At 36.3% G+C, this 12,568-nt stretch overlaps 1 protein-coding gene across 1 annotated transcript in view; it reads right to left on the reverse strand.

Annotated features, from left to right (window-relative positions):
• PHYLLO (2-oxoglutarate decarboxylase/hydro-lyase/magnesium ion-binding protein) overlaps window positions 1–12,568 on the reverse strand; it is a 327,122-nt gene that overhangs the window by 196,758 nt on the left and 117,796 nt on the right. The gene's annotated exons all lie outside the window — the stretch shown is intronic.

Here is a 12,568-nt window from a genome sequence, read left to right on the forward strand (position 1 = left end):
AATTTAGATATGACCATCCGGGATCTTGCTAGATCCACTTTGATTGATGTGGATGATGAGGACGATTATGAGTTTCACGATTCCCCTCTACTACTAGTGGTTTGGGTTCCTCTATATAGCACTTGCTGCTCATCAATAACCCTCTGATGCGGATTTTCTTGAAAATCCATTTGATGATTAAATCAAAAACTTTAGTCTTGACTCTTGACTCTTTTATGAGTAAATCATGTTACAAACTTTAAGTTTAATATTTATATTTTGAATGTTACAAACTTTCACTTTCAGTAATTCAATGTGAATGTGTTGATTTTCTTTATAATCGTGAAAATAGATCAATTATCAAGTATACTAGATTCATAGATGCATACTAGAATCATAGATTCATACTATGAAATGATTTAGTTTTAGAATTATGTGTATTTCTCTTATTTTTTAGTGTATATCTATATACATATATATATATATATATATATATGCACGAATCATAATTCAGGGGAAAAAGAAATCCCGAATCCACAGATCCGATTCATGTGCCCGAATCGGATTTGTGTCACGAACCGACGACTAAGGTAATAACCTATTGATTAACCGTGGGTTTGGATTTTCTCTTATTAATTGTGGCAATTCATTTATTTGGAGAAAGTATGTCAAATCGATTAAAAGTTTGATTCATATTATTAATTGATACTTCAAAGGAAATGTAAACTTTCTTCACTACCCACACTCTTGACTAGTTCTTTCTAGGATTGGTAATTCATTGTTTGTAAACTAACTAAATTTGTAAGGATGAAGAGAAAATATAAAGGGGTTTCCTAAGTAGGGTAGGTCTCTAAGAGATTTTCTTGTGCATAATTCTGTCCTCGATGGTATGAGATTATTACCTAACATTGTGGCTCTATTTTGAAGTATAAAACCACAAATCTTCTATCATAACTTTCTTGTCTGGTGCCTTTTTTTGTTTGTTCAATTCATTGTCCACATTCAATGATCATAGCAATTATTCATAATTATTGGGAAGACACATTACGAGAATTTGAAGAAAGCTTTAGATAAGGAGGCAAACGAGATACCTCAATGCTGTGACAGTCAAAGATAAATTCCCAATTCTATTCACCAACACAATACAAGAGCTCGTCAGCCATGAGATATACTCTTTCATGGATGGATTCTCAAGCTACAAACTAAAGGTAATTTTTGTGGTGGACCTACAACAAAATGCAATTTGGCATGTGCAATGCCTTGACCACCTCCTAATACATAATACTACATATCTTTGATAAGGATGTCAGTAGGAAATTTCAAGCCATTCATAAACAAGTTGTCAATATCTAGCGGGCAAGTAACTCACTTGACCGCACTTTGGCAATGTATAGAGAGGCGTCAAAGGGATATGTTAGCACTCAGCACCCGAAAGTGTAGATTCATTTTGCCAAAAGGTAAATTGCTCAACCATGTAGTCCATAAGAATGGATCAAACACAACTACTAACATGGTAGGTGTCATTATCTAGTTGGAGGTGTTGTTGTATTAGAGATCGTTTTCTGCAAATGTAATAATATTGCCATTGTTATTGGTATGTTACAAATGCAGATTTGAAGACTTATAAATATGAGAGGAGACATCTATATGGTTAATCATTATTAGATAATAATAATATATTAACAATAATATTATATATATATATATATATTAGAATACAATATATAAGAATATTTGTCTAAATGATGATTAACCATCAACAATGTATCTTATGATCGAATCAATCCGACTGAGACTGACTGTAATATGCTATGAATCATTCTATTGACATGGATACAAAACCTGGCACATTAATCTAATGTGGAAATACATAACTCTTTCACCATTATCACAGTAGTGATTCTAATTATTTTCCAGTAAATAATGTTCCTTCTATAAATTCATAACTTCAGATGGGCTGAGTACCATGGATGAATTCAAATGTAAACAGCTGTAGCTAAATGTCTATCTCAGAGTCTCCTTAAATCGTAAATTATGCCACGATCTCATCTTTTAGCATACCCAAAAATATGATTTTGTTAGACTTCCACGACAACCCAAATTGCTCTCCACAGCATACAAGCCATGAATCTGATATTTAGTTCTCAAACAATTCGCAGTGAATTATATTCCACGAGAAAAAAAATGCCCAGAATATTATGGAAATAAATTTATAGGGTCGAATTGAAATCTTTTGCTTTAAAAATTAATTCTGGATCCTCTATAGATTTTCAGCAAGATAATTTCAAATACAGTCATTTTCCTTGTAGATATATTTGTGTTATATATGTCAGGTGTCTTTCCCTATCTACATATGATATCTACTGATAGATTTTCAATATATCTTATTGTTTCATATATAATCTCTGAATTGTCTTCTTAAAATGTTTGATGTTCAACTATTCATTTATACATTTGCAACTGGCTCTGATACCATATCGTTGTATTAAAGATCGTTTTCTGCAAATGTAATAATACTGCCATTGTTATTGGTATGTTCCAAATGCAGATTTGAAGACTTATAAATATGAGAGGAGACATGTCTCATCATGAGACATGTCTCAACGGTTAATCATTATTAGATAATAAAAATATATATATATTATGAATATAATAGAATCTATATATAATAAAATATATATTATATAAGAATATTTGTCTAAATCATGATTTACCATCAACAATGTATCTTATGATCGAATCAATCTGACTGAAGCTACAATCTTAACAGGAGGCCCCAGACAATGTGATGAGTGAACTCCTTGAGCATGTTGGCTACTACGGAAGTTCATTAAGAAGTTTGTCCAAATTTTGTACCCGCTTGACATGCTAACAAAGGGTGATCTTTCAAATAGGGGTATGAGTAACAAAAGGCATTTGAAGAGCTGAAGTCAAGATGGGTGAGTGCACCTATCCTCACATATCCTGATCAAAATAAGGAATTTCATGTGCAAGTTGATGCATAGAAGTATGCTATCAAGGCTAAATTGGCACAAGTGGGTGTACACGGGCTAGACCATCGAGTTTTCTTTGCCAACCAAATACTCTCAAAGGATGGAAGGAAATCTAACACAACAAAGCGGGAGGCATTGGGAGTGGTGTATTCTGTTTAAAAAATTCACCACAACCTTTTGGCAACATCGTTCACATTTAGATGGACCACCAAGCCTTGATGTACCTGGTGAACAAACCCATCATCCAAAGGTTGATGAGTTGATGGTTAGTCTTATTGTAGGAATTTACATTCACCATCTTGATGAGATAAGCGAAAATACACGTCATCACTGATAAATTGTCTTTGATCAAGTCAGGAGAACTAGCTAAAGGGGCGAATGAAGACATTCCTAACGTGCACCTCTTCTATATCACAACATAGCCATCATGGTATCAAGGCATTGGGGAGCACATGTCCACATTTACTTTCCTAAGGAACATGCCACTAGTCAAGACAAGGATGTTGGCCAAAAACAAAAAACTTTCTAGCTCATCAATGGGTTGTTCGACAAGATGAGAGCAAATCGCTAATTATAGAGATGTGTCATGCAGTAGGAATTATTCAAAGTTCTCAAGAAAGCTCACAACAACCTAGTTGGCAGCCACATGGTACCCAACATCACCACACATAAAGTACTGTTGGCAAGACCGTGGAAGCCCACATTGCACACTAACAAGCGTGAGTCGATAGGAGAATGTGACTCATGCCAATCTTCCCTTCACAACTTTAGTGATTGTTTGGGCTAGGGCTTAGTCCAACTTTAGAAGGTGATTTAGGTACACTGGTACAAATATATTATGGTAGTAATGAAGTACCTCACCAACTGGGTAGAGGCAAAAGCACTACCAAACAATATTGCCATTAGTAAAGCAAGATTTATCTACAAGAAAATTGTCACAAGGTTTGAAATTCCAATTCAAATCACGAATGGCAAAGGGGTGCACTTCATAAATTGTAATAACCCCAACAGATTATTGTCTCTTTTAGCACCAAAACTCAATACTTCAAGTGTTCGTCGTTTCGTCAAACAGTTAGCCAACAACCTTCGATACAACCGTAATCATCCTGCTGACTCACTCTCTAGAATGGTGTTGGATGAATGCTTTTGATTTTTAAAATATAATTACTTAAACAGATAACATGCAAATGAAACAAACTGAGATTGCAAAAATCAATCCATGAATTGCATTTATAGGTTCTGCAATCATTACAACTATAGCTTAAAAAAAACAAATACCTAACTAGGCACCTGTAATGTTTGTTGGCATTTCACAAGCTGGAAACTGGCGATGTAATTAAAAATGCCCACACTACTCCTATTGACTTGTCCACACGGCTGGCAAAGAGAGGAATCATTGTTGGATCTTCAATTGGGAATGAAGGGTTAATGAATTGTCTCTGGGCACACATTTGCAAATCCGCTGCCTCTGTTATTTGGTTGCCCCAGCTCTATAAGCATTCAAAATGAGACTAAACTCTACTGTCCACTCCCTTCAATGTGGATCCTGGAATCACAACTGAGTCTGTGGTCCAACCCTTCTTCGCGATTTGCGATATATCTCATGGACGCCCAAATTCTATTGTTATCGCTACTTCAAATGCGTATAGTCTCTTTGCCATACGGAGTTTCGCTCAGCTATTCATCCATTACTTTTTTCAGCCTGGTCACCATATTTCTTGATGCCTGAAAGTGTGATTGGAAACCCGACCATGAGTATTCTGAATCGATTCGTTGTTTGCTAGTATACCCGTGCTGTCAATATGTGAATCTGCAGAATACATTACGCATCTTAATAACTATTCGCTATTCCCTGCCAAGAGTAATGCGTGCCCGTTTTCATTTATTCGCTGAAAGTGGGTTCCGGCACTTGCAATCGCTTCATCTTCCGATACTCACCCGCCCTTCAATGACCTTGACGGATTAACTCTCTCGGCCTGATCCAAACCTTTATCTTGTGCCAAACGGACACCGCCCTCAGTCGAAAGTAATGGTTTTGTGTTGCGTATTCCAATTCTGCGGCGGTAATCTTAGACTGAGATCTTCATACCGCCCAGTCACCTTACTTCGGTCTTCTCTTGCTCACGTCGCTAGCAGTGGCTTGTATAGTTGAGACAGCGGTTACTACTGACGAATTTCCAAATGCTGAAGCGATGGCCTGTAGTCGCATATACAATTCGCACTTTTCGGTTTCCTCGAACAATGACTGAAATGCGTGAGAGGAAAGGCGTCTAGCATTTGCTGCTGCCGAGTGGAATCATTTCGATGTGCAGTAGTGATGTCTAATTTACCAATACTGGTCGCTCAAATGCCAAACTGGAGTTTGACTTCAATACAAAAGACTTGCTTGCATGTGAATGAGCCACTGCTGGGAATCACCTTGAAAACCCGAACCCTCCTATATGTTGGCCAGAATCGACTCATTCAAATCGAACCCTTTCTGAAAACTCACCTTTAATACAAAGAACGCTACGAATCCACAGTTCTGCTCTTGAGTCTTCAATTCTGAATTGAATCCTTCAAAGAATAGTGATGCGAGAACCACAAAATTGGCCCTAAGCCACAAATAATTGCCCTGATAAAATGACTGAATGTCACCTCCAATCTGCAATAATTCAGATGATATTTCACACCCTCAAAATTGCGTACCTATTGAGAGTTTTCGTTCTCAATGGCCAGTTGTGATAATTGCAGAAACCCTAGGTTCCACAATGCACCTGTGATTGAATCACAATCTGAAAACAAAAGAGATAAACAACTGCCTGATTCGAATGGAGCCCCGGGGTGCCTATTTATTCTTTTCTCTCCACCTTCTCCAGAGACTTCTAGAACATTTCTGATTTTATCTCTTAAGTGACTTTATTAAATATTTTTATAATCCAAGTCACTTTATTAAATTAATTAGATATAAAGTTATCTTTTAATATTTATTTATTTGATAACTTTATAAGTAATTAACTTAATATCACTTATTTATTTAATTAAAATGATTAATTAGTCGTCCTCATAAAATGTTCATTATTTTGGACAACCAAGTTAATCAAATTAATTAATCAGACTGCCTCCGAAAATTGGGGACATGACATAAATCAAGGCATTCGATTGATGAAAACGAAGTTTAAACTCTTCCACAACCCATTGAGCCCGAACTAAATATTGATGTAAGTTTTGTGACTACACCAACATGCACAATAAAATAGTTAGTATTTGTATATAGTCTATTCATAATTTCATAGTTACACAAAAGTTATCAGTATTCATACAAAAGTTGTTCATTGTACGCAAACCATCAATTACCATACAGGGGTTGCAAACGAAGGGCATGTACAAATGGGAATTTTCACTGTATGGAAGTTGTGTTTTTCCATGCTATATGTTGGTTCACAAAACTGCAGATTGGAAATCCAAGAGCCTACCACTTCTCCGATAGGATTCTGCAATCAGTTCTGCCAACGAACGGGAATACTTCTTGATTCCCCTGCACTTCAAGCTCCGCTACACTTAGGCGGGTAGACCTTCTCAAACCTGATCACTTGGTTTAGAGCTTTTCTAAAGTGAATTTAAGCTTTGGAGTTCTCCGACTGGCAAAGTCCTTGAACTCGATTTAAAATGAAACTGAATATTGAATAATGGTTGGATGTTTTGTATAATTGAATAATAATTAATTTGATGCTTGTAGGAAGGAAGTTATAGATTTTCTTACTTCAATAATAAAAAAAGCAGTGCCTCTGCTCATCCAGGCAATAGAGTCAACTTCAGTGAATTTTCACTTACTACTTCATAAAGTTCTTATGCACTTATATTACCAACAATTAAATAATCAAGATGCGACAAACCAAATATTACACAATCTTAAATTAGTCGAGATTGAACTTTAACTCCTCTGGTAGGGAGACAAACTGGACAAAATACAGAAATAATTTGATATTTCACAATATCTGTAATGATCGAATTTAAAATGCTAAATGACCATGTCCACTTATCTGACATTTAAATTGTATACAAAATTTCAAAAAATAATTACAAAGGACAATTTATCTGCAGTTTAAATCTCCATGCCTTTAATAATAAACAAAGAACATTAAAATAAAATAATAGAATTTAGATTAGAAAAGCCATATTAAGCTCCTTATCCCTCCATACAAAATATAAAATGCTTCTTCTTTGAGAATATGAATCTGAATGTTTTCGAATTCGTCTTTTTTTTGTAAATATGTGAGATATTTTTCATATTTATATCCTAGAAATGAATAGTGTGTCGTTTCATTTATGAAAGGGTATCCCTTTTCACTAAATAATATTGATTTACAATTGAACCTTTTGTTAGCAAACAATAATATTATTTGTGATTTATTTGGGATGATGTTCCTTCCTTAATCACATTATACTCCACTATTAGATCATTTCTCTTGCGATGAACTTCAAATGCTGTTGTAAATCCCCATTTTGCCTTTTTTTCAAATGGATCAAACTATTTGCTATGACAGTTCCTTAGACAAACCCGCGAGTTAGGAGATCACTGTGTGAGACGGCAACACTTGAATAATGGAAGAGAGCAACGAACATCGTAGATTATCACAATAGATGCTCCCACCCAGTACCAAATATTGTCATTTGTAAAATTGTGGAGTGCATCATGGATAAATTATGGATGCTAGGTATCTGTCGTCATGGCATTATTGGTGGCGGAATCTCTTTATATGTTCTTAGGTTTATTACCAATTAATTACTTTGACTTATGCCATACTAAAAACTCCCTTCTATTTTATTGTCACCACATCTAGATTCCTCTCGAAAATTGACTTTCTTGACTTTGCCTTTGATCAATATATATCATTAATATTTAATAATATCAAAAGATTATCTTAGAAATATTGATGGAATGGTTCGACCATGAATCCTGTTTGAAATTGCCGCTTGTAGGGTTGCCTCTCGATTTTTATCATTTTTTTTACACATTATAATCTGATTGGCTATTTTTGTATAGATACTCTGTCCTGCATCATCTATTGACCATGCTGTCTGTGGTGTTAAATGCACCATCATTTCATGTGGAGGCTCATATTCCCTTCGACTATTTACGATAACCATCATTGTTACTCTCTCTATGGTGTATGGTGGAGAAGCCATTCTTTGAAGCTTCCGTTAAGACTTCTTCAACCACGTATTTCAAACTGGTCATTGGACGTGAATCCCTTGAATTCGCGATTTCATATTCTAGCATCCTTTTATTCCATATTCGTCTTCTAGACTCCCATATAGTGAGTTTTTATATAAAAAATATATGCACGATATACAACTGGAGTTTGAAATAGATCTATTTGTATCACTCTTATAGAAAAATAAGTTGCCATTATTATTAGTTTTTCTTATACTCTCAACATCAATGACAATGCTTTATGAAAACTCCAACATCAAATCTCAAATGGAGGCTCAATTTTTCATAAAAAATCAGAGCTCCATCACTATAGACACTAAATACTGTCAACCCTACCATACAAGTCTTGTGACATTTTTCTCATGTCATACAGACATTTGGTGGTGTCAAGTTTCTTCTATCATTACCATACAGAGATCCTATTTCACCACACATGTCATACGAGAACTAGCATTCAAAGAAAGGAAGCTCTTCACATCCATATGGAGGTATCCCTTGGTCATACGGGCTCTACACACTTTTGTATGAATGTCTTGTTGTGCACTATTTGACCACAATTGCTTCTTAGATTTAGTAGGGAAACAAGAAAAGTAATAAGAAATGAAAAGTTGGTTTTATTAATTATTAAACAACACATGATGAAAGACAATTTTCGCAATCCAACACACCCATGAAATTGTGATAATATCTAACAACATAAAAATCTTCACTTTGAAGTTTGAACCACCTTCTAGAATGGTTATTGCAAGGAATTCAAAAACAAATAAGGCATTAATTATGTGTAGCATGGAGATGAGAAAATTACAGTGGACACACATGTGGAAGGATTTGGGTGGCACAAGCTACCACACATATTAGCACTAGAAAGACAAAAAAAATTAAACGAAGAAATGAAGGTTCTGAGGAATGCAAATGTTGATAGAGTTGTCAAAATGCTTGTCTTCAATGTTTTAAGGGTTCAAGCCAAGGTTAAAGGTGTTGGTGTAGATAATCACATAAGACTATCATCCTTTACTTCAACAACTACCCATTACCATATCATTTTGGCCAAACGAGCTTATATAGTTATTTAGAATACCCTTCAAAGGAATGAAAGTGGGCAAGTAGACAAGAAAGATGTTCACAAAGCAATAAAGGAGCCTCTTGAAGCTAGTATATTGAGATAATCTCACACCCAAAGAATGGGGCAACATTGATAACAACAGTAGTAGTGGAGGTGTAAAGAAAACTTTCTTAACCACACTTGAGTGGAAGTATATTATGGACATCATTAAGAGCCAACTCTTAGGTCCTAGCCAGGCCTTTGATATAGTAGTATGGATGTTAAATATCATGGTAAGAATAAGCACGAGAAGACTATATAATCGGGTGTCAATACTCTAGCACGAGAAGACTATATAATCGGGTGTCAATACTCTCAAAAAGAATCTAAGAGTTCCTTTACAACACAAATGTTTGTATATGGCACAACATTTCATTGGCCTACTCCTTAGTGTTGTGTCAGTCCAAATGCCATCACACTCCTTAGTGTTGTGTCAGTCCAAATGCCATCACACAAGCAGGACAATTATAAGCCACTAAGCTATGTGGACTTGTCAACGCCTATTATATTCTACTAGACATATTAAGGTATTCTAACTAGAGGGGGCAAACAAACCAAGAAGACACAATGACAAGAATTGCAACTCCAGAAAGAGTTTGAAAATAAAAGCAAGGAGTATGAAGGAACCATTAATATGTCGTTTGCAAGAGACAGTGATGCATATGTCACTCTGGTGGGTACAAGAGGGTACAAGGAGGGTGACATGGATGATAATATTACTGTACCTACCTTACTGGCTACATCTGTGGTAGTATTCCAGCCAACAACATTACCTATCTAGTCACTCACAATGCCATTACCACTACCTTTCATGACACTAGAAGAAGAAGTTCCTCCAATGGAACCAATAGAGAAAGTTCCACCTTCACAAACAGTATGACTATAGGTCTCACTGTCAACACTATTGGAGATACCACAATCAAGGGAAGTGGAAGTCTCACAATCACTAGAAGTGCTATCATCAGATTACCTATCTAGTCACTCACAATGCCATTGCCACTACCTTTAATGGCATGAGCCGATAAAGCTCCTTCCATGACACTAGCAGAAGAAGTTCCTCCGATGGAACCAATAGAGAAAGTTCCACCTTCACAAACAGTAAGACTATAGGTCTCACTGTTAAAACTATTGGAGATACTACAATTAAGAGAAGTGGAAGTCTCACAATCACTAGAAGTGCTATCATCACTAGAGCCTTAATTGAAGGAACCCACGACAAAGGTAGGAGTTGTACTAGCTAAGGGTAACGAGGGTGAGACAATTGTGTCAACAAAGGGTGTTGAGGGTGAAACCCATGCTGCCATTAACTCTTGATTGCAGTTGTTGCGACTAGAGGCCCAAAAACCACCGGTTGAGTCTTCTGGGCTCCTTCTAACAGCCACAAAGATGATTAGCATGGTTTGGGGCATGGTTTAGGAGAGAGGAAATTATGCTCAATGGTAGAGGAGCACCTTCAAGAGATAGTAGAGCACACTTTATTGCCAGTTTTGCAATAAGTTGGGTCATTGTTAAGGGATTGAGAAGATATTATCCTATAGACGGACAAGTGGAACCACCTTGACCCAATTGGTACAGTCAAGCAATATCCCCACCAACTGGAGGATATGGCCCCATTATGGGGAGAGTAAAGAAATTCATGACAGACCTTGACATTGGGCAAGATCCCCTAGTGGCATGCGCAATAAAGAGGCTTCTTACATCATATAGGTCAAGTGTCACAAGGAGTTTGTTGAATGCTTCGCAACAAATGGATAGTTGTGGATAGAGACAAAAGAGATGAAGGCAACACAACAACCTCCATGACCACAAGTTGGTGGTCTCCATGCTCAAGCCCTCAATATGCTACATAGCATGGAGATATGTTTTAAGAAACTAGTTTTACGATGTAACCATTGCACTTGCATTCAAGGACTCCAATACATTGAAGGACAAGGTCACACAACATGTGGAGCATGAACAAAAGCCTTTTTTTTTGAGTTGGCTGAAACGAGTGTGACATTGCTTGTTAAATAGCGCTCTGGAGTCATTGCCTTTGAGAATATAGTGACGAAATTATGTTAGCACTTGGGCCTAGAAAGAATTGTAATTGACTAAGGAGACTTCTAAATTGGTTGCTACACAAGGGAGGTTAAAGGTAAAAGATGAGGAATTAAAGACTAACAAGAACAAGCGATGGAGGCAGCATATATAGTCAATGAGCCTAGGGAGTGAGAAATGGTGGCCAACAAACGCCTCCAGGAGCAGTCCCACTTGGCCACATTGACTTCTTCTGCTCCAAGGATATCTTCTTGCTACTCTTCTTAGTCTTTCTTTTTTATGTGCTAATCCCCATTTTTATTTTGATCATCTTTAAGACAACTATTTTTTTTTTGTTTCACAGTGGGGAGAAGGGGGGGAGGTTGATTTTTTTTTGGGTGTTATTTATGGTAATGTTCTAGTACATTGTTCACTTTGCATAATCAAGTTACCCTCTTTGGGAGTAAGCACAATCAATTAACAAATCATCATCATAAATTATCAATTTGTTCAATCAAACAAACATACAAACATTCACCATTCTGACATCAACTATTCAAACATAAACTATTTAACTTCATTCAAACACTAAAAAGTCAAATGTAAATCCATCAAGAAATGTCAATCAGCATTTATCAAGCAATCAGTTTGCATAGGAAGAAGTGTCTTGTAGGAGTTGGAAGAACAGAATCCTTTAATGGTCTAGGGATAGGAGTTGCAAGCATGCAAACCCCTTCATCTTATAGTTCTAAGCATTGCAAGGTGCAGGGACCCTTTCATGCTCTAGGGCTAGAAGTTGAAAGGTACATGGGGACCATTTTAACCTCAAGGGAACTTGTTTGACTGATTTTGAGGATTGTGCTTTGATTTTTGGATTTGATTATTATCTTGAATTTCTGATGTAAGAGTTATTATTGTTTTGAAATAATAATTATTGTTTTGAGGCAAAAATTTGGAGTTGCTCAAGATAGGCATTGAGGCAAGAAAGACAGTACCCTGATAACATAAATGGAGCACTTCTTTGCTATGTCTGCATTTAGTGTCAGTGATGGATACCATGATAAAAAGACAGTCATAATGACAAACTTCGCAAGAAACCAAAGTGGGGAAGGAATGGGACGCAGCAGATCCATATACGCACACGGTAATCTGATGAAACATGATATTGTTCAAACTTCCATATTTGCAGTCCATTTTCAGTATGCATATTACACAGTGGATTACTATTTTGACTAAGCCATTAATCTATAGCCATTAGTCAGCAACGCGTCCACCAGCACA

This window comes from Cupressus sempervirens, chromosome 9, assembly GCF_028749045.1.
Source record: "Cupressus sempervirens isolate cs-2001-9-10 chromosome 9, ASM2874904v1, whole genome shotgun sequence".
Lineage (NCBI taxonomy): Eukaryota > Viridiplantae > Streptophyta > Pinopsida > Cupressales > Cupressaceae > Cupressus > Cupressus sempervirens.